General features: G+C 46.4%; 1 long non-coding RNA gene across 1 annotated transcript; it reads left to right on the top strand.

Annotated features, from left to right (window-relative positions):
* Positions 1 to 16485: 16485 nt before the first annotated feature.
* Positions 16486 to 19060, top strand: LOC123106592 (uncharacterized). Its single transcript, XR_006451405.1, has 4 exons — positions 16486 to 16744; positions 18222 to 18286; positions 18628 to 18682; positions 18776 to 19060. It is a non-coding gene; the product is annotated as an uncharacterized lncRNA (long non-coding RNA).
* Positions 19061 to 23812: the final 4752 nt, after the last annotated feature.

Here is a 23812-nt window from a genome sequence, read left to right as displayed (position 1 = left end):
TTTACAGCAAAGAAGTACTATGACTTTGTTCATCAGCCAATTCCTTCCAACCCTATTCTCAGCTTGATATGGAAATCTTGTTGTACAATGACAATTAAAATGTTTGCTTGGCTTGTCATTATGGACAGAGTAAACACCAAGGATATGATTCAGCGCAGACAGTGGAAGATTAATGATGGGCCTGAATGTGTACTTTGTCCCACAGGAGCACTTGAAGACAGGAATCATTTATTTTTCTAGTGCAACTTCAGCATGAGAGTGTGGAACTATATTCAAATTACATGGATGAATAGTCAAGATATGGTGCAGATTGCACATCATGCTAGGAAGGATTTTAATAAGCCTTTCTTCTCAGAGGTGGTCTTCCTTACTTGGTGGAATATTTGGAAAGTCAGGAATGACAAAGTATTTAGGTATATTAGACCTACCTTCAGGCAGTGGAGGAATGGCTTTCTCCAATACATTTCTCTCTTGGCCCACAGAATCAAGTCAAGACACGGAAGCTTTGATCAAATGGATTGATTTCCTGCCTCCTTGAGGGGTCCAACATTTGTAATCTTTTTTCTTTCTTCTAGTTAGCTCTTTCTCTCTATGTTTAGACTAGCTTGTATAGTTTTTATTTTCTTTCCTTTGCTGCTCAGTTCCTTTTCTTGAGGAACTCTTTGCTGTACTTTCTGTCTAAGTTCTAATAAATTGCTGTGGGGTGTAAACCCTGCAGTCTTCAAGGTCAAAAAAATTATAGATACATTGGAGACGTATCAAGCATCCCCAAGCTTAATTCCTGCTCGTCCTCGAGTAGGTAAACGATAAAAAAGATAATTATTGATGCGGAGTGCTACTTGGCATAATTTCAATGTAATTCTTCTTAATTGTGGTATGAATATTCAGATCCGAATGATTCAAGACAAAAGTTTAATATTGACATAAAAATAATAATACTTCAAGCATACTAACAAAGCAATCATGTCTTCTCAAAATAACATGGCCAAAGAAAGTTATCCCTACAAAATCATATAGTCTGGCTATGCTCTATCTTCACCACACAAAGTATTTAAATCATGCACAACGCCGATGACAAGCCAAGCAATTGTTTCATACTTTTGACATTCTCAAACTTTTTCAATCTTCACGCAATACATAAGCGTGAGCCATGGATATAGCACTATATGTGGAATAGAATGGTGGTTGTGGAGAAGACAAAAAAGGGAGAAGATAGTCTTACATCAACTAGGCGTATCAACGGGCTATGGAGATGCCCATCAATAGATATCAATGTGAGTGAGTAGGGATTGCCATGCAACGGATGCACTAGAGCTATAAGCATATGAAAGCTCAACAAAAGAAACTAAGTGGGTGTGCATCCAACTCGCTTGCTCACAAAGACCTAGGGCATTTTGAGGAAGCCCATCATAGGAATATACAAGCCAAGTTCTATAATGAAAAAATCCCACTAGTATATGAAAGTGACAAAATGAGAGACTCTCTATCATGAAGATCATGGTGCTACTTTGAAGCACAAGTGTGGTAAAAGGATAGTAACATTGTCCCTTCTCTCTTTTTCTTTTTTTGGGCCTTTTCTCTTTTTTTATGGCCTCTTTTCTCTTCTTCTTTTTTCGTCCGGAGTCTCATCCCGACTTGTGGGGGAATCATAGTCTCCATCATCCTTTTCCTCACTTGGGACAATGCTCTAAAAATGAAGATCATCACACTTTTATTTTCTTACAACTCAACAATTACAACTCGATACTTAGAACAAAATATGACTCTATATGAATGCCTCCGGCGGTGTACCGGGATATACAATGAATCAAAAGTGACATGTATGAAAGAATTATGAATGGTGGCTTTGCCACAAATACGATGTCAACTACATGATCATGCTAAGCAATATGACAATGATGGAGCATGCCATAATAAATGAAATGATGGAAAGTTGCATGGCAATATATCTCAGAATGGCTATGGAAATGCCAGGATACGTAGGTATGGTGGGTGTTTTGAGGAAGGTATATGGTGGGTGTATGATACCGGTGAAAGGTGTGCTGTATTAGAGAGGCTAGCAATGGTGGAAGGAAGAAAAGTGCGTATAGTCCATGGACTCAACATTAGTCATAAAGAACTCATATACTTATTGCAAAAATCTACAAGTTATCAAAGCAAAGTATTACGCGCATGCTCCTAGGGGGATAGATTGGTAGGAAAAGACCATCGCTCTTCCCCGACCGCCACTCATAAGGAAGACAATCAATAAATAAATCATGCTCCGACTTCATCACATAATGGTTCACCATACGTGCATGCTACGGGAATCACAAACTTTAACACAAGTATTTCTCAAATTCACAACTACTCAACTAGCATGACTCTAATATCACCATCTTCATATCTCAAAACAATTATCAAGCATCAAACTTCTCATAGTATTCAACACACTCATAAGAAAGTTTTACAAATCTTGAATACCAAGAATATTAGGATTATTTAAGCAAATTACCATGCTATTTAAGACTCTCAAAATAATCTAAGTGAAGCATGAGAGATCAATAGTTTCTATAAAACAAATCCACCACCGTGCTCTAAAAGAAATAAGTGAAGCACTAGAGCAAAACTATATAACTCAAAAGATATAAGCGAAGCACATAGAGTATTCTAACAAATTCCAAATCATGTATGGCTCTCTCAAAAGGTGTGTACAACAAGGATGATTGTGGTAAACTAAAAGAAAAGACTCAAATCATACAAGACGCTCCAAGTGAGGGAGTCCTGGATTAGGGGGTCTCCGGACAGCCGGACTATATCCTTTGGCCGGACTGTTGGACTATGAACATACAAGATTGAAGACTTCGTCCCTTGTCCGGATGGGACTCTACTTGGCGTGGAAGGAAAGCTTGGCAATACGGATATGTAGATCTCCTCCCTTGTAATCGACTCTGTGTAACCCTAGCCTCCTCCGATGTCTATATAAACCAGAGGGTTTAGTCCGTAGGACAACAACAATCATACCATAGGCTAGCTTCTAGGGTTTATCCTCTACGATCTCGTGGTAGATCAACTCTTGTAATACTCATATCATCAAGATCAATCAAGCAGGAAGTAGGGTATTACCTCCATCGAGAGGGCCCGAACCTGGGTAAACATCGTGTCTCCCGCCTCCTGTTACCATCCACCTTAGATGCACAGTTCGGGACCCCCTACCCGAGATCCGCCGGTTTTGACACCGACATTGGTGCTTTCATTGAGAGTTCCACTTTGCCGTCACCGTAAGGCTTGATGGCTCCTTCGATCATCGGTAACGATGCGGTCCAGGGTGAGGTTTTCCTCCCCGGACAGATCTTCGTATTCAGCGGCTTCGCACTGCGGGCTAACTCGCTTGGCCATCTGGAGCAGATCGAAAGCTACGCTCCTGGCCGTCAGGTCACATTCAGAAATTTGAACTACACTACCGACATCCGCGGAGATTTGATCTCCGACAGATTCGAGCCCATGTCAGGTGCGCCGCCCGATCACGACGAGCATGATTTAGCTCTGCCGTCGGACAGTGTTCGTGAGATCACACCTACAACTACTCCGGCCCTCAATCCAGAGCAAATTGCACCATTCGAGGACGGGTGGATAGACCCCGCCATGGAGGCCGCACTCTCAGTAGCGATTGAGCCGGATACTGACTTCACCCCTTACGAGAGTTGTGTTGCCGAACAACTGCATTCATCTCCGGCCATGGACTCCGAGCCGCCTGCGTCCGTGCCTATCAAATCCGATTGGGCGCCGATCATGGAGTTTACCTCCGCGGATATCTTTCAGCACTCGCCTTTCGGCGACGCGCTGAATTCATTAAGGTCTCTCTCCTTGTCAGGAGAACCTTGGCCGAACTATGTCCTACTAGAATGGGATGCGGACAACGAAGAAATTCGCTGCCCGCCCACCACCCACTTAGTAGCCACTGTCGACAATTTAACCGACATGCTTGACTTCGACTCCGAAGACATCGATGGTATGGACGACGATGTAGGAGACAAACAGGAACCACCGCCCATAGGGCGCTGGAAAGCCACTTCATCACATGACATATACATGGTGGATACACCCAAAGAAAACAATGACGAGGAACGGAAGGAAGCAGTGAAGAACAGCTCCATCGAGAAGAAAACAAAGCATCAGCATAGGCGCCGCTCCAAATCCCGCCTCAGTAAAAACAGCGATAACAGCGAAAGAGAAAATAACACCCCAGTCGACTCTAGAGGAAACGACGACCACATTGACCTAACGGAAGAACAGGATGAACCAGCAAACGGTGAACATAGTACAGATCCGCTGTCCGAACAGGGCGACGCCGAGGATAAAGCTCATCAACCTCCCTCCGGAGAGGAAAACAGTCCGGACGAAGATGCACACATCGTCCCCGAAAGGCACTTGGAACAAAAGAACCTCCATAGAAGGCTTACCGCCACTGCGAGGAGTCTGAAGAAGTAGAAGCAAAGGCTTAAGGCCGCGCAGAATACGCTCAACAATAGATGGAACAAAGTGCTCGACAATGAAGAAAAGTATGGTGGTAGTTACCACACAAAGAGCTATCCAAAGCGCAAGCTATTGCAAGAATTCGACGATGAGGCCTTAGAGCCCACACAGCCGAAAAATAAAATGGCCATCCGCTCGGATCAACCACCTTGCAGCCGTGATAGAGCGGCTAACAAGGCCACACATAAGTCAACACACGATTTACGTGAGGACTTGCGCCAAAAATCCAGCATCACCAGATCCATCTATGGATCTAGGAAGCACGCTACGGCACAAAATCAAAAGCGAATACTACAACCGTCTGAATGCCATGATACATCCAAATACAGGGGTGCCGCACACCCCCTATGTTTCACCGACGAGGTGCTGGACCATGAATTTCCACAAGGATTCAAACCAGTGAACATAGAGGCGTCTGACGGGACTACAGACCCCGGGGTCTGGATTGAGGACTTTATCCTCCATATCCGTATGGCTGGCAGAGACAATCTCCATGCCATCAAATACTTGCCCCTTGTCGGTGTCAAAACCGGCGGATCTCGGGTAGGGGGTCCCGAACTGTGCGTCTAGGCGGATGGTAACGGGAGACAAGGGACACGAAGTTTTACCCAGGTTCGGGCCCTCTTGATGGAGGTAAAACCCTACGTCCTTCTTGATTAATATTAATGATATGGGTAGTACAAGAGTAGATCTACCACGAGATCAAGGAGGCTAAACCCTAGAAGCTAGCCTATGGTATGATTGTTGTATGTTGGAGTTGTCCTATGGACTAAAACCCTCCGGTTTATATAGACACCGGAGATGGTTAGGGTTACACAAAGTCGGTTACAATGGTAGGAGATCTAAACATCCGTATCGCCAAGCTTGCCTTCCACGCCAAGGAAAGTCCCATCCGGACACGGGACGAAGTCTTCAATCTTGTATCTTCATAGTCCAGGAGTCCGGCTGAAGGTATAGTCCGGCTACCCGGACACCCCCTAATCCAGGACTCCCTCAATAGCCCCTGAACCAGGCTTCAATGACGACGAGTCCGGCGCGCAGATTGTCTTCGGCATTGCAAGGCGGGTTCCTCCTCCAAGTTCTTCATCAAAGATTGTATACGCTAAGGATAGTGTCCGGCTCTGCAAAATAAGTTTCCACATATTGCCATAGAGAGAATAATATTAACACAAATCTAATCTGCTGACATATTCCGTAGCGTGACATCACACTACGGCCAAGCCTTTATTCAAATCGTTTTTACTTCCCCACCTTAGCATGTTTTGCGAGGCGGTTTCCTTGGCACGTCTTGTCAAAGCAGAGATCGTGTCCCCTTTATTTACGGGATTCTCATCAATACGGACATGGGTAACCCAATCGTGCCCGTTAGCATGTTTTCTCGATTAAAGGCGAGTCCCAAACGGTTACGGGGAGGGCCCTTGGTATTCAACCTCTTATAAAGAGACCAAGGCTTTACTCCTTTTTAATCTCAAACGAGTTCGTCTGTCGCCTCAAGTTCCAACACCCTGGCTCCAGATTCCAGGCGCTTCGGACCTTCGACAATGTCCGATTCCGACCTTCAAGGCCGATGAATGCCTTCCTCCATCATGGAGGAGGACGTGCTAAAGTTGAGAGAACCAAGTTCTTGACCGGCGAAATTTCGCATAGGTTGCCTGCTCAAGGGCAGGCCATTCCCAGTCCTCAGCCTGGTGAGAGCGTGGTATTCACGTCTCACTTCCTTCGGGGGTTAGGATTCCCAATGGATCCCTTCGTGAGGGGGCTGATGTTCTATTATGGGCTGGAATTTCACGACCTAGCTCCGGAGTCCATCCTCCATATTTCCTCATTCATCGTTGTGTGTGAAGCATTCCTCCGAGTCACACCTCACTTCGGATTATGGCTCAAGACCTTTAAAGTGGAGCTGAAGATGATTGAGGGACGGCACGCAGAGTGCGGAGGCGCTGTTATAAGCAAGAACGCTGATGCTCCATGGCCCGAGGGCCTTTTTCAAGAGGAGCTCGGCTTGTGGCAACGAGAGTGGTTCTATATCACCGTTCCCAGGGGCACCAAGTGGGTGGCGCCGCCTGCCTTTCGCTCGGGTCCCCCGCAGCAGCTAGGGTCGTGAGCCAATAAAGGCTTAGACTGGGGGCCGTCCAAGGACGTGCCCTTGTTGCAGGGTCGCATCAGGGATCTCTTAGAAAGAGACCTCAGCTTGGGCAAAGTGACGCAAGTCATGCTGATCCGCCGAACCCTACCCGACAAACGTCGCTCCCTTCGTCTGTGGGAGTTTAATCCGGAGGGACCGCGAGCTCTCCAGCATATTATGGGCGCTACGCCCATGGAGATGCATAAACTGTTCTTTGGATCACAAGCAATGTGTCCGGATTTGACCGAGGATGCAGGTCTAAGCTGCAATCGCCCGGATAGTCAAGTAAGTAGCCTTGTGCCCGGACTCGCTATCCGTATATTTGTCATAAACTTGGCCCTAAAAAAGTTGTCCTTTTAAACAGGAGTGGATAGCGAAAGCAAAGCTGATCAGGTGTCCGGCTCCCCTCCCTGAGTCCAGGCCGGATCCCGTGCTAGTCAGGATGTTGAAGATTGTGCCTTTGGAGAAAAGTGAGGGAGGGGACAAGGAAACTACGGCCTCCTCGAAGGAGGCTGTTCGGAAGGAAGGAACCGAAATTCCTTTCCTCAGGGGAAGAAGAGGACCGCCTCTGAACACCCGGAGACCATGGCCTCAAAGCGGGGGGGGGGCAATCCTCGTCAGAGGGTCCTACGCCGGGGGGTGCCTCGGCTGAACTATGCCCTCAAGGGGATCAGCCCTCCAGCGAGCCGTAACTAGAGAAATATTTTCTTTTTGAGAGATGAGAGAAATCCTTGCTTTACATCCGAGAAGATTAACCGAAATTTTACCTTGTAGCTCGGACCTCAGCCCTTCTCAGCAGATCTCGTCTTCGGGGGATCTTCTTCCGGAGATGATGGAGAGCGGAACGCCTCCCCCTGCTGTACTGCCTAGCGAGGCGGGCGACCCTGAGGTGTCTTCACGGAGGGTTTCTCCGAATCCGGCAGGGGCGGAAGGTAGCCATATGTTCCCCCAAGGTTCTCCGCGTCCGTCCTTCGACGGAGGCCATAGGACGAGTCCGGCACCATCCGGTGCGCGGTCGGGGGAACTGAAGATTCTGCTAGGGCGAGCATCTATCTCAGCGGAGCATCGTGCATTGATGGGCACGGTGATTGAAAGGATTTCGTCCGCGAAAAGAGGATTGCACGAGGCCGTCAGAAGTTTACTGACAGGTTTTGAGGTACGTGAAATAATGTACACTTTTTGACAGTTGCGCATAAATAAGATGCGCTCTGTGTAGATAGTAGCCCATGAGACTCTGTGTGTTGTCAAAAGTGACGGCGCGCAGAGGATCATAACCCTAGGTCTAAAATGTCACCTTTGTATGTAGGTGGCGAAGTGTCCGGAATCCGGCCGGACTGATGGATTTGCCGAGCTAAAGCGGCAACTTGACGTGGCAGATGCCGACATCACGCTTGTCAACAAGTGGCTTGATGAGGCACAAGGTATGTAATTCCTCGGGCAGCACCCGGTAAGAGGAGCTTTATGCCAATATATTACATCATGTATGCTTGACGCAGATGGTGCGGCCGCCGTGGAGAGTCTTCGGGTGGAACTTGCCCCAGCCAAGGAACAAACCAGAAAAAGTAATGCTGCTACCGAGAAGGCCCTTGAAGAGCTGAGAGCCGAACAAGCTGCTCACTGCCAAAGCAAGAAAGAGATGGCCGAAATGGCCGTGAAGCTAAAGAGCGCTGCTGACCGTTGCAAGCTTCTTGAAAAAGAAGACCAGGCGGTACAGACGGACTTGGAGAAGGCCGTTGCCGATGCCGGGGATGCTCGCTCTGCGATGAGAGCTGCGAAGGAGGAGCTGCGTCAGGCCGGAGAAATCATGGCTGGAAAGCCTTATATGCTGCGGAGGAGGTTTTGTGATCCTAAGCATGCTCCGTTGGACCGACTGTGGAGTACGGCGTACACCTATCTGGATTTGGCGGCAAGTGCTGCTGATGCGACCGGACACTTTCGAGATCAAAAGGATTGCGAAGTGGAGAAACTCTTTTGGTCGCAGTTCCACAATCCAGAGCGTCCACTATCTGTGGCCGATCGTCTGGCCGAATGGGCCGAGCTGAATAGGTTGTCCGGACTCGCCATGAAGTACGTCATGAGTCATTTGTGGCCGGAGAGATCAGAGACGAAGAGTTATTTCAGCTTGGTGCAGCAATTCCTTGGTGCGGTACCGCGCATCAATGCGATTAAGAGGTCAGCATGCATAGAGGGTGCGCGGATGGCTCTCGCCCGTCTCAAGACATACTGGGCGGAAATGGAGACCACCGCTGTTGCATCCAAAGATTCGGACGGAAGCCGAGTACCTGCCGAGCACTATTTTCAGGAAGTTCTCCAGGGCGCTCGTGTAATATAGACGCAGTGCTCGAAAGATGCTACATTCGAATAGCTTATGCGATTGTAAAACGATATTTTTGATAAATTATAGGAACTTTTTATACTTGTGCCTGCAAGTATTGTAACACCTCATGTGCGGCCATTTTAAAATATATAGAATCTGAAAGATGGCAGTCGTCGGCTTCAGCCCCCACGCAAATAATGCGGGGGTGTTCGCAGAAGGCGCTTTTTCACACTTAATCCAATGTCTTGGTCCTACAAAGGAGGTGATAGCGCAGCGAACTAGGCAATCAGACTATAATGCTTTATCAGTTTCACTTAGCCATAGGAGCTTGATGGTGAGGCTACTTAGATAGCCCCTGGTGGCGATTGCGCTCGCCCGAATTCGGGGCGCGTATGTGCCTAGCCGGGAAACGACCCTTCGTTAAAGCGGAGGAATCCTATAGATTCCGGTAAGTCATCGAGTGGATGACCAGTCTCGCGCTATATCATGACAGTCAGTTTTCGGCTTTCTCTACTGAGGTGCTCGCCTGGCCGAACCGGGGCACAATCGCAGTAGTTCTCCTGGTGCTACCTTAGCCGATAGAGCGGAACATAAGGCAGCCGAACACAGGAGCCGGGCAACCCAACATTTGACCAAAGACATGATTCGGAGCTGATGCATATAAGGCCAAAACTCACGACGTCGAACACTCCCTAAGGCATTCGGTCTTTATGAGTGCGGGCAAGACAACGCCCTTTGTTAAAAGCCCCTAGTGTCTAGGTACGCGCAAAAGTTCTGACGTGGCCACATGCCAAGATGCTAGCCTCCTCCTTGGTTATATCGGATAAAACCAGGGGATGTATATCAACAAGAGACAGTAAAAAAGGTTTACGCAGGGTCTTAATCTGAAAAGAATCCTTGGAACGGGTCCCTATTGCACGTCTGCGCCTGTGTCTCCGTTGTGCCGTATCCTGGACGGGCGCCGCACGATGTTCATCTGTAAAAGAGAGGAACTTAGTTGAAAAGAAGTCGTGCCGAACAGAGGTTATATAAAATAGACAAAATAGAAATTGAGATGGGTAAAATTGAGCTTGATTGGCTCTTAGTTTACAGGTTTGGAGCCCCTAGGGCAGGGGTGCACTCTTATTAAGCCTTTATCAATGATATTTTTGTGCCGGACTCGTCTATCCGTGTCCGTGGTTTTAATGACCTGTTCAGATGTTTTGGCTGGTGAAGCCATTTTATTGTGGGGCTGTTAAAGCGGCCGCACAATCCTCCGCTCGGGAGAGGTGCACTCAGTGCTTCCCCTTCAAAGAGATGATGCCTCGTGGACCAGGCATCTTAAGCGTAAGAGATGCATAATGCGGTATTGCGTTAAAGAGGGCGAAAGCTTCGCGTCCCAGCAGTGCTTGATAGCGACTTGAGAATGGGACGATGTGGAAAGTCAGCTTTTCGCAGCGGAAGTTATCGTTAGAGCCGAATATAACTTCGAGCCGGAGAAAACCCATGCAATGGGTGTCCGGGCCGGGCATTACCCCTTGAAAGGAGGTTTTGCTGTGGCGAATTCTTGTTGGGTCTATCCCCATGTGGCGGATTGTGTCCTGATATATCAGGTTTAGTCCACTACCGCCGTCCATCAAGACATTTGTAAACTGGAGTCCGTCAATTATTGGATCGAGTACCAAGGCAGTCCAGCCTGCGTTCCTGATACTCCTAGAATAATCCAAATGGTCGAAGATGATTGGTTTTGACAACCAGTGGCGAGACTCCTTTGGGATAGGCCGTATGGTGCGTACCTTTATGGGCGCCGCACGTTTTGTTATGTGAAGTAAGTTTACTATTTTTACTTCTTGTGGAAAATTCTTTTGTTTCCTGGTGCTTTGCTTTTGGGGTTCGTCATCGTCTTCGCTTGGTGTGTCGAGCCCCTTGTGTTCGGCGTTGAGTCTGCCAGATTGTTTGAAAACCCAACAATCTCTATGGATATGGTAAGCAGGCTTCCCGGGAGTACTATGTATTTGACATATCCTGTCCAAGATTTTATTTAGGTTGGATAGTTCATCTCTGTTATCCTGGAGGGGCGGCTTTTTCTGATTCTGCCGTGAGCTTTTGAATCCGGCGTTGACTGTCGTGCTCTTCGGACTGTTTTCCTTAGTCCGGCGACGATCCTTGTTGCATCGCGGTTTTCCGTTTCCATCCCTAGTTTCGGATGTACTTGGGTCGCTGGAGCTACATCTTGCCAACCAGCTGTCCTCTCCTACGCAAAAGAGGGTCATGAGGCTTGTTAATGCAGCCATTGTTCTTGGCTTTTCTTGGCCGAGGTGTCTGGCGAGCCATTCGTCTCGAACGTTGTGCCTAAAAGCTGCTAGGGCTTCGGCGTCCGGACAGTCGACTATCTGATTCTTCTTAGTAAGAAATCTATTCCAGAACTGCCGAGCTGACTCTCCGGGCTGTTGGGTTATGTGACTGAGATCGTCTGCATCCGGAGGGCGGACATAGGTCCCTTGAAAATTTGCTCAGAAAGCGTCCTCGAGCTCTTCCCAACTTCCAATTGTGTTTTCGGGAAGGCTTTTAAGCCAATGTCGGGCTGGCCCTTTAAGCTTGAGGGGTAAGTATTTGATGGCATGGAGGTCATCTCCTCTAGCCATATGTATGTGGAGGATATAGTCCTCGATCCAGACTCCAGGGTCTGTTGTTCCGTCATATGCCTCTATGTTTACGGGTTTGAATCCCACTGGAAATTCATAATCCAAGACCTCATCAGTGAAACATAGGGGGTGTGCGGCGCCCCTGTATTTGGGTGTGCCGGATTCGGATACTGGCTTTATTGCATTGCTTACGAGAGCTTGCTTTCTTGGCCCATAAATGGACCTGGCTGGGCCATCTTTTTGATGTGAATCCTTGAGTGGGTCGCATGCCGGCTTAAGTGCGGCGCCGCTTGCCGCTTTATGCTGGCCATGGGGTCGTCTATCCGACCGGGTGGCTTTCTTATTTTTTGAATGCGAGGGCTCTAAGGCCTCTTCGTCGAATTTGGGCAGTAGCTTTCGCTTCAGATAGCTTTTAGTGTGGCGACTGCTGCCGTATTTGTCTGCGGTATTGAGTACTTTACTCCATCTGATCCTGAGTGCATCTTCCGCAGTTTTTAGCTTCCGCTTCTGCTTTTTCAGGCTGCGTGCGGTTGCAACGAGCCTCTTGTGGAGGTTCTTCTGCTCCGTGGGCTTATCCGGCGTAAGGTCGTCCGGAATGCCATTTTCGCCGGGGGAGGGTTGTTCGGTTTCTTTATCCGGGTCGACCTGTTCGGACGGTTGCTCTAAAGCATGCTCGTCCTCTACCGGCTCATCCTGCTCTACGGCTGGGTTTGTATCGAGGCGGGGCTTGGAGCGGCGTTTACGCTGATGCTTTGATTGTTTTTCGAGAGATCGATTCCTCGTTCCATCCCCGTGTTCCTCGTTGTCGCTTCCTTTAGGGGTATCCACCATGTATACATCATGAGATGAGGTGGCTGTCCAATGCCCTATAGGCGTTGGTTCATCTGCGTCTCCTGCATCGTCGTCCATGCCGTCGATGTCTTCGGAGTCGAAGTTGAGCACGTCGTTTAAATTATGGATGGTGGCTACCAAATGGGTGGTGGGTGGGTTTTGAATTTCTTCATCATCCGTATCCCATCCTTGCTGACCGTAGTCCGGCCAGGGCTCTCCTGATAAAGAGAGAGACTTTAGTGACTTCAGGATGTCGCCGAAGGGCGAGTGCTGAAAGATGTTTGCGGTGGTGAACTCCATGATCGGCGCCCAATCGGATTCAATTGGCAGGCGCGCGGAGGGCTCGGAGTCCGGAGAGGAGTCCGGCTCCTCGGAGTCACATGCCATGCGGAGTGCGGGGCTGGTGTTTGGCTAGATCGCCTTTGAGATTGCAGCCCCCGAGGTGGCATCCAACCACTCATCCTCGATCGGCGCAGTAGGCTCCGAATTAAGGGTCGGAACCAATGCGCGTGCGGCCTCCAGGACACTGTTTGGTGGCAGAGCTAGATCATGCCCATCGAGACAGTGCGGCGCGCTTGGCTGTGGCTTGAACTCGAGGAAGATCAAGTCCCCGCGGATGTCGGCCATGTAGTTTAAACTTCCAAACCTGACCTGATGGCCAGGGGCTTAGGTTTCGATCTGCTCCAGGTGGCCAAGCGAATTGGCCCGCAGTGCGAAGCCGCCGAAGGTGAAGATCTGTCCGGGGAGAAAAGTCTCACCCTGGACCGTATCGTTGTTGATGATCAAAGGAGCCATCAGACCTAAAAGTGACGACACAGAGGAACTCTCAATGAAAGCACCAATGTCGGTGTCAAAACCGGCGGATCTCGGGTAGGGGGTCCCGAACTGTGCGTCTAGGCGGATGGTAACAGGAGACAAGGGACACAAAGTTTTACCCAGGTTCGGGCCTTCTTGATGGAGGTAAAACCCTACGTCCTGCTTGATTAATATTAATGATATGTGTAGTACAAGAGTAGATCTACCACGAGATCAAGGAGGCTAAACGCTAGAAGCTAGCCTATGGTATGATTGTTGTATGTTGGAGTTATCCTACGGACTAAAACCCTCCGGTTTATATAGACACCGGAGAGGGTTAGGGTTACACAAAGTTGGTTACAATGGTAGGAGATCTGAACATCCGTATCGCCAAGCTTGCCTTCCACGCCAAGGAAAGTCCCATCCGGACACGGGACGAAGTCTTTAATCTTGTATCTTCATAGTCCAGGAGTCCGGCTGAAGGTATAGTCCGGCTACCCGGACATCCCCTAATCCAGGACTCCCTCACCCCTCAAGCTTAAAGGACCAGCTCGGCACTGGCTGAAAAGCCTCCCCGGAAACTCAATTGGAAGTTGGGAGGAGCTCGAGGATGCTTTCCGGGCTAATTTTCAAGGGACCTATGTCCGACCTCCGGATGCAGACGATTTAAGTCATATAATACAACAGCCCGGAGAGTCAGCCCGAAAGCTTTGGAATGGGTTTCTCATTAAGAAGAACCAAATCATCGACTGCCCGGACGCAGAAGCCTTAGCAGCTTTCAAGCACAGCGTCCAAGACGAATGGCTCGCCAGACATCTCGGTCAAGAAACACCAAGAACAATGGCAGCCCTGACAAGCCTCATGACCCGCTTTTGCGCGGGTGAAGATAGCTGGCTAGCCCGTAGTAGCACCAGCGACCCAGGCACATCCGAAGTCAGGGACGGCAATGGAAAACCACGACACAGTAAAAGCAAGCGTCAAAATAAAGAAGACAACCCAGATAGCACGGCGGTAAACGCCGGATTCATGGGCTCTCAACCGGGTCAACGGAAAAAGCCTTTCAAAGGCAACAGAGATGGACCGTCCAGCCTAAACAAGATTCTAGACAAACTATGTTAGATTCAAGGCACCCCCGATAAACCTGCAAATCATACCCACAGAGAATGCTGGGTCTTCAAGCAGGCCGGTAAGCTAAACGCCGAACACAAGGGGAGGGAGACACCAAGCGAAGACGAGGATGAACCTTGCCAGCAAAGCACCGGGGGACAGAAAAAATTCCCACCAGAGGTTAAAACAGTAAACATGATCCACATGACGAAGAGGATAAGCAAACATGCACTCCGAGACACACGCGCGTAGAGCCCGTCACCCCTAAGTTCAACCCCTGGTTGGCCTACCCGATCACTTTTGATCGCAGGGATCACCCGACAAGTATCCGGCACGAAGGATTGGCTGCCTTGGTGTTAGACCCAATAATAAATGGATATCATCTCACATGAGTCCTTATGGATGGCGATAGTAGTCTAAATCTGATATATTAGGACACAGTCCGCAAAATGGGGATAGACCCGACAAAAATTATCCACGGTAATACTACCTTCAAGGGAGTAATACCAGGCCCAGAGGCCCGCTGCACGTGCTCTCTATTACTAGAGGTTGTATTCGGTTCTCCCGACAACTTCCGAAGCGAAAAGTTAACCTTTGACATCACCCCATTCCGAAGTGGGTATCAAGCACTACTCGGAAGAGCGGATTTTGCTCGTTTTAATGCAGTACAGCATTACGCTTCTCTCAAGCTTAAGATGCCCGGTCCACGTGGCATCATCACCATTAGCGGAAACATTGAACGTTCCTTACAAGCGGAAGAGTGTGCAAACACTAAATGGCCCCTCCAACCAGAATAAGGGATCGGTCGTCAAGACCGCGGACACGGCTAGACGAGTCCGGCGCATTACTAGCTATAATAGCTTAGATAAACCCGAGATTGGTTTGATGGTTATACCCCCATAGACGGCACCAGGGGCTTCCTGCGTGTAATCAGGGCTAGTTTGGCTCAACTTGACTTATCTTGAATTTTAATGGTTTATTGAGAATAACCAATTTTTTGGCACGACAACTTTCACTTAAGTTCTTCTCTTTTATAGATGACAAACGCACCACACCAGTCTATGATACGGCACAACGGAGACACAGGCGCGGACGTGCAGCAGGGACCCGCTCAAAGGTTTCTTTTTAGATTAAGACCCTGCGTAAACCTTTTTTACTGTCTCTAGTTGTTCACATCCTCTAGATACTTAGTATAACCGAGAAGGATGCCGACGTTATTGGCATTTCGCCACGTCAGAGCATTGCATGTACCTGGACACTCGGGTTCATTATCAAGGGCATCAGCCCGGCATATGTTATAAAGACCGAATACCTTAGGGAGTGTTCGGCGTCGCGAGTTTGGCCTTATATCCATCAGCTCTGAATCATGTCTTTGATCAAATGTTGGGTTTGCCCGGCTCCCGTGTTTTGCTAGCTTACGTTTCGCTCTATCGGCTAAGATGGCACCGAGAGAACTACTGTGATTGTGCCCTGATTTATCCGGATGAGCACCTTAGTAGAGAAAGCCGAAAACTGACTGTCATGATAAAGCGCGAGACTGGTCAACCACTCGATGACTTAGTGGAATCTTCGGGATTCCTCCGCATTAACGAAGGGCCGTTTCCCGGTCATGTACGTACGCGCCCCGTATTCGGACGGGCGCGGAGGTACCAGGGGCTATATAGTAGTCCCACCGTCAAACTCCAATGGCTAAGTGAAAGTGTTAAAGCAATATAGTCTGATTGCCTTGTTCGTTGCGTTACCACCTCCTTAATGGATCAAGACGCTGGATCAAGTGTAAATACGCATTTTTTGCGAACACCCCCGCATTATATGCGTGGGGGCTGAAGCCGACGACTGCAAACTTTCAGGTTATATACATATCTTATATCTTATATATATATTTACTAATTGGAGGCACCAAACGAGGTTCCACGTTAATCCTGGTGGTTAGAAAATTTTGACCATTAGATTTACTAATGATATGTCAATGTCCGTCAGATAATGCCCTATGTGGCTCCTCACGTGCGGGAGACAAACTCCAGTATTTGCACCTCCTTACGTGATAAAAACAAGGAATAGAGACCAGCGGGGATGCACCTACTCACGTGCAGGGGACAGACTCCTCTCTTTCCACCTTTTTATACATGATAAAAAAACGAAATAGAAACAAAAAAAAAGAAGGAACACGATTGGGTAATCCTTGCCTCCTACCCTCCTGCCTCCCACCACCGTTTCTTCTCCACAAGCGCTTCCCCTCGATCCGCTGACCTCGGACCTCCCTCATCTAGTCATCAAGGCCGCTCCAACACCAGATTACTCGGGCAACCTTCGAGATTGCCTCCTCAATTTATTCAATCAGCATGCGTACAGTGGAATTCATCAGCATGCGTTGCATTGGAGATGCATGAGGAGAATCGAGCTCCCTACCCCTTTTTGCTGCAGAGGCAGGTATACGTTTTCTATCGGGTCAACTATTTTGTATGTATATAACAAGGGACACCAGCAGCAAAGTAGCATTAAATCCTATAAATTTGACCAATTCAACTACTATCGATGCAGTTGGCTATCCTTAGATTTGAGTGGAACAAAAAATTGATACAAATCTGATTGCTAGAGTATGCAATTTACTAAGGTTAGATGGCAGTGGAATTAATTAGGTTTTATTCAATCTGATTTCTACTATATACAGCTAGTTTTTCTCCAATGTCAATGGAATAAAATACTGAACAAATTAATGTTAGTATAATTTTATACAAAGACTAAAAAATATTCTCTCCTTGATTTTTTTTCCATATCACACTGAACTGAAGATAAACAGCGGTGTGGGACGTTGTAATAACCATGGGCATTGGGGCTGAGGGCCAGAGATCGTGATAGAGAATGTGTGCTAGAGCTCAGATACAGTGGGGAGCATTTGCAACATACAGTATACAGCCGGGTGGAGTTTGTTCTACAGGAAGTAGCATTTACACACGTAAATGTTGCTCTGTTGCATAAGCAGTAGAAAGAGAAGTGTTGCGACCGCCATGTATGGCAGTTTAAGGCAGTAAATATAGGATGAAGTGAGCAGTCGTAGACCGGGAAAAAGTTCAGGAAGGACGACACCAACATTCTAGGAGGTATAGGGTTCTGTATTTATTTTTATTTTTGTAAAACTATGAGATTTAGAGGCCGGATGCGGAAGTGGAAGTATTTTCGTGACTGTATCACCTACATAAATGACAAAAATCACTAAAAGCTTCGGCCGCAAAACATAATATTAGTTCGTTGGCGCTAAATCTTAGGTTGCTCAAACTGAACTAATATACTGAGATATATGACGCTAGACTCTGATAGATCAAACTGAGTTGATACTTTTCTATATATGGTGCTGCACTCATTCTCTTCTCTTATGAACATTAAATTCAAATTTTCCTTTCTCAAATTCTGCACACATGGCCTATGAACACATGGTTTTCAAAACAAACTAACTTACCAACTACGTTTTGTAGTGTGCTTCAGGTGGTATGTGTCCGGTCTGTGTGTGCGGTGATATTAATATTAGAAATAACATAATGTGCGTCCGAAAAGAAATAGTCGCTTTGTAATTTCTGTCGTAATTATTTCAATAAAACATACTTTAACTTTCACCAAAATTGTGTGTACTGTTATCAACGTAACGACATATAGATTAAATTTTATATTTATCTACAAAATTTTCTTATTAACAGATCGAGCGAAGTCCTCTTGGTGTACATAATTTTATGTAATGCATGATGTGCTTCCAGGTTATTGGTTTCTACAATATATCAGTGTCGGTTTTATTTTTTATAATATGTTGAAAAGTATATAATTATTTTTAATATTATGTTGTACTAAAGTACTATTTTTCTCACATATGTACTGATCTCCATGCTATACTACTTTTCTCTGATATTTCTTGAAGGTATATGGCAAATGTGGCGTCAAAAAAGGTTTGTCCATTACCTAACCAAAAATCAGTTCAAGAAGGTAATACTGCCAACATGTCGAAGCTTTGTACTATTAAATTAGGAACTTTTAGATGGTCGCAAGTTAGTTTGTGTGTAATCATACTACTGAGTGAAGCACTAAACAGTAAACTTTTCGCAAAAAAAAGGTTGTAAACATGTGTAAACTTAATCCAGTTACTTCCTTAGTATTTTGTATGTGTTTCATAGTGGTTGCAGGCTTCCAGCAAATGGCCATACATTAGTTCTATGCCATGTTGTCTTTTCAGATGATACTATGATATCTTCACGGCAAACATATTGCATCTCCCCTGATATATGCCTTCAATGCAAATGATATTATTTATTGTGTCTTCCTTGCAGGTTCACAAGTGTTGCTCCAGTGATAATGATGTCGTGATACTGTGCCGCATATTAGGTAAGGTTCTAAACAGTGAAGGACCGGGTAAAATTGATGTGTAAACATCTACTTCAGTATGAGCTAGCGGAGGCAAGTGTTTTTTTTTTGCAGGATGAGCAATCATTGGTCCATTAATTCAAACCTCGAAACACATAGTGGCAACAACATGAAGATAATGTAGGTGCACCGTGCATGGCCATTATCTTGATGGCGAAGCAATAAAGCACTTTGCTTATTTACTGTATCATCTGTAGTTATTAGATCTCTGAGCTATTTCCTTGAGTAGCTATACTCATTAATCTGTTGTCTATTGTGACCTTATTTTCCAAGATCGTAAAGTTTTCGTGCATTGGTAGGAAACAGAAAATTTGGTGGTCAAAACTTTAAAAAGACCGGTTGGGTGCATAATAGAGTTTTTTGGTTCACCAAACACACTAATCTTAGATACATTGATATTTGTTTTCTTTTTAATAATACGAATGTTTGAACTAGCTTTATCCTCTGTGCTAGATTTTGTGGGTTCAGCCAATCTTATTGATCGTCCAGCAAACCTTTGAATTCCAAGAAACTATTGCTATAGAAATAACGTAGAACTTCTCTTTATTTAAAACAAATTATTTCCTTCTTTCTCATTTACTATAATAGTGCGATTACTTACATCTTAAGTCATTGTTTGGCGTAAAAACATGAAAACTTGAAACTGGTGAGATTAGTATTAAAAAGAAATGAAGCAGATATTGCTACTTCTGCATTTCCTTACTTCGATTTAATATCAATTGTGATTAATTAGATATGTTTACATTTTATCTATGTTTTAAAAGGCCCTGGCTTGATGATGTTCAAATCTAAAATGAAACATTCATATGGATGCTCCTACAATTTTAGCCATGCATAAGGAATCCATATTCTAAAGGTTTGTTTCTAATGGCATATGTATTTGCTCTTTGTAGTTCCATTATTTAGATTTTAGACCTGCCATTCTAGAAAACATAAGAAATTAATTAAGACATGATATATCATTTCCTAATTAAGCCGTACCATCAATATTTCTTAATATGTCAACATATGTATCCATTCAAAATAATAATAATTGAGAGATCGTCCTTCACATAAAGTTAGAGTTATATGAGTGTCCACAAAGTATATATACCCCTAGCCCGTGCAGGTGCATGGGTTGATGACTAGTATACATAAACGGCCGCACAGGAGGCATCATAATACTTTTGGGCAAAAGTATAAACACAACCTTTATAATTCAATAAAACATTGTTTTTACAATGGGAATACATGTCACTAGAACATAATATTCTTTGAGCACTGAGCCTCTATTGAACGAGCGCCTTCAAGGACTTCTTCAAAGTAGTGCTCGGCAGATACTCGGCCCACGGCCGGACTCTGGGTTGCAATAGCGGTGGCCTCCATTTCCGCCCAGTATGTCTTGACACGGGCAAGTGCCATCCGCGCACCCTCTATGCACGCTGACCTCTTCATAGCGTCGATGTGCGGCACAGCACCAAGGAACTGTTGCACCAAACTAAAATAACTATTCGGCCTTGGTCCTTCCGGCCACAGATGATACACAACAGACCTCATGGCAAGCCTGGACAACCTATGGAGCTCGGCCCACTCGGTCATTCGCTCATTCAACAACAGCGGACGCACTGGAACATTGAACTGTGACTAGAACAGCTTTTCCACTTCACGATCTTTTTTATCCTTGAAGTACTCGGCCGCATCAGTAGCACTGGCTGCCAAAACCGCGCGTGCGTCTGCAGAACTCCATAGTTGATCAAGAGGGGCATACTTCGGATCTCCGAACTTCGTCCGCAACAAAAAGGGCTTCCCAGCCGCGATATCTCCAGCTTGACGCAGCTCCTCCTTCGCCGCTCTAATTTTAGAGCGGGCTTCCTTGGCTGCTACCATGGCCTTCTCCAGGTCCGTCGCCTTCGCTCGGCTTTCTTTTTCAAGAAGCTGGTAACGGTCGGCGGCATCTTTCAACTCAACGGCCATCTTGGCCATTTTTTCCGTGCTTTCGCAATGCGCAGTCTATTCGGCTCTTAGCTCCTCGACCGCCTTTAGAGCGGCCGCATCACTACTCCTGGCTCGTTCCTTGGCTCAGGCAAGTTCCGCCCAAAGGGTCTCCACGACGACAGCTCCATATGCAGTCACAAACATATTAAAGATACTAGCATCATGCTCCTCTTACTATGTGTTAATCACCGGAGAAATCACATACCCTATGCCTCGTCGAGCCGCTTGTTGACAAGCACGATGTCGGCATCTGCCGCATCAAGTTGCCGCTTTAGCTCGGCAAACTCACCAGTCCGGCTAGCCACTGGACCTTCAGCCACCTGCACATGAAGGCAGTCTGATTATTACCTGGGACTATGATCCTCTGTTTGCTGCCATTCTCGACGCCAACTAGAGTCTCAGGGGCTACTATCTGCAGAGGCCACGCCTAACGTGTGCGGTACCGTCAAAAACATACACTATTTCACGTACCTCAAAGCCTTTCAGCAGACTCATAAAAGCTTCATGCAACCCGCTTTCGGCGGATGAAATCCTCTGAATCACCGTACCCATTAGCGTACGATGCGCTTCTGAGATAGCCGCTTGCTCCAGAAGATCCTTCAGTGCGTCCGACCAAACACCAGACGGTTCCGGACTCTTTCTGTTACTCTCCTTAGGAGCCGAATACTGAGGACTTCGGGTGGGCGAGGGATTACCCTCTGGCCTTGGCGGATCAGGAGAAACCCTTCGCGACGACACTTCAGCGTCGCCCGCCTCATGAGGCGGGGTGGCTTGGGGAGGTGTTTCTCTCTCCATCATCTGCGGAAGAAGATCCCCCGAAGACGAACTCTGTCGAGAAGGGCTACGATCCGAACTACAAGATATATGCTTCTGTTATTGTCCTCAGAGGTAAAGCAGGATATTTTTACTATTAAGTACCTTTTTTACTTACAGCTCGGTGGAGGGCTGATCTCCTTGCGGACACTGTACGGCAAGGTACCCACCGAGGTAGGACCCTCTGGCGAAGATTTCTTCCCCCGTCTGGAAACCTTTGTTTCCGGGTCTTCAGAGGTGGTCCTCTTCCTTCCTTGGGGAGAGGGAATTTCAGATTCTTCTCCCCGGTTATCTGATGTCTACTACGCAACCTTCTCCCTGTAGACATTGTTGGGCATCCAAGTGCAGAGGTTTGTAGGACAGTAGCAAATTTCCCTCAAGTGGATGACCTAAGGTTTATCAATCCGTGGGAGGCGTAGGATGAAGATGGTCTTTCTCAAGCAACCCTGCAACCAAATAACAAAGAGTCTCTTGTGTCCCCAACACACCCAATACAATGGTAAATTGTATAGGTGCACTAGTTCGGCGAAGAGATGGTGATACAAGTGCAATATGGATGGTAGATATAGGTTTTTGTAATTTGAAAATACAAAAACAGCAAGGTAGCAAACGGTAAAAGTGAGCGTAAACGGTATTGCAATGCGTTGAAACAAGGCCTAGGGTTCATACTTTCACTAGTGCAAGTTCTTCTCAACAATAATAACGTAATTGGATCATATAACTATCCCTCAACATGCAACAAAGAGTCACTCCAAAGTCACTAATAGCGGAGAAGAAATGAAGAGATTATGGTAGGGACGAAACCACCTCAAAGTTATTCTTTCCAATCAATCCGTTGGGCTATTCCTATAAGTGTCACAAACAGCCCTAGAGTTCGTACTAGAATAACACCTTAAGACACAAATCAACCAAAACCCTAATGTCACCTAGATACTCCAATGTCACCTCAAGTATCCGTGGGTATGATTATACGATATGCATCACAGAATCTCATATTCATCTATTCAACCAACACATAGAACCTCAAAGAGTGCCCCAAAGTTTCTACCGGAGAATCACGACGAAAACGTGTGCCAACCCCTATGCATAGGTTCATGGGCGGAACCCGCAAGTTGATCACCAAAACATACATCAAGTGAATCACATGATATCCCATTGTCACCACAGATACGCACGGCAAGACATACATCAAGTGTTCTCAAATCTTTAAAGACTCAATCCGATAAGATAACTTCAAAGGGAAAACTCAATCCATTACAAGAGAGTAGAGGGGGAGAAGAAACATAAGATCCAACTATAATAGCAAAGCTCGCGATACATCAAGATCGTGCCAAATCAAGAACACGAGAGAGACAGAGAGCGAGATCAAACACATAGCTACTGGTACATACCCTCAGCCCCGAGGGTGAACTACTCCCTCCTCGTCATGGAGAGCCTCGGGATGATGAAGATGGCCACCGGTGAGGGTTCCCCCCTCCGGCAGGGTGCCGGAACAGGGTACCGAGAGGTTTTTGGTGGCTATAGAGGCTTGCGGCGGCGGAACTCCCGATCTAATCTCTATTCTAGAAGTTTTAAGGTACGTGAGTATATATGGATGCAGGAAGTACATCAGTGGAGCTTCGGGGGGCCCACGAGGTAGGGGGCGTGCCCTAGGGGGACCCCACCCTCGTGAGCACCTCCCTTAGCTCCTGACGTGGGGTCCAAGTCCATCTAGTAGCTTTCCTTCCAAAAATAACTTCTCCATTTGATTTCATTCCGTTTCGACTCCGTTTGATATTCCTTTTCTTCGAAACACTGGAATAGGCATAAAACAACAAATCTTGGTTGGGCCTCCGGTTAATAGGTTAGTCCCAAAAATAATATAAAAGTGGATAATAAAGCCCAATATTGCCCAAAACAGTAGATAATATAGCATGGAGCAATCAAAAATTATAGATACGTTGGAGACGTATCAAGCATCCCCAAGATGAATTCCTGCTCGTCCTCGAGTAGGTAAATGGTAAAAAAGATAATTTTTGATGTGGAATGCTAGTTGGCATAATTTCATTGTAATTCTTCTTAATTGTGATATGAATATTCAGATTCGAAAGATTCAAGACAAAAGTTCATATTGACATAAAAATAATAATACTTCAAGCATACTAACTAAGCAATTATGTCTTCTCAAAATAACATGGCCAAAGAAATTTCATCCCTACAAAATCATATAGTTTAGTCAAGCTCCATTTTTGTCACACAAGAATGCTCTCATCATGCACAACCCCGATCACAAGCCAAGCAATTGTTTCATACTCTAGTAATCTC

This window comes from Triticum aestivum, chromosome 5A, assembly GCF_018294505.1.
Source record: "Triticum aestivum cultivar Chinese Spring chromosome 5A, IWGSC CS RefSeq v2.1, whole genome shotgun sequence".
NCBI classification, from domain to species: Eukaryota; Viridiplantae; Streptophyta; class Magnoliopsida; order Poales; family Poaceae; genus Triticum; species Triticum aestivum.
Note: the sequence above shows the minus strand (reverse complement) of the source record. Positions and strands in the feature narration are given on the sequence as shown.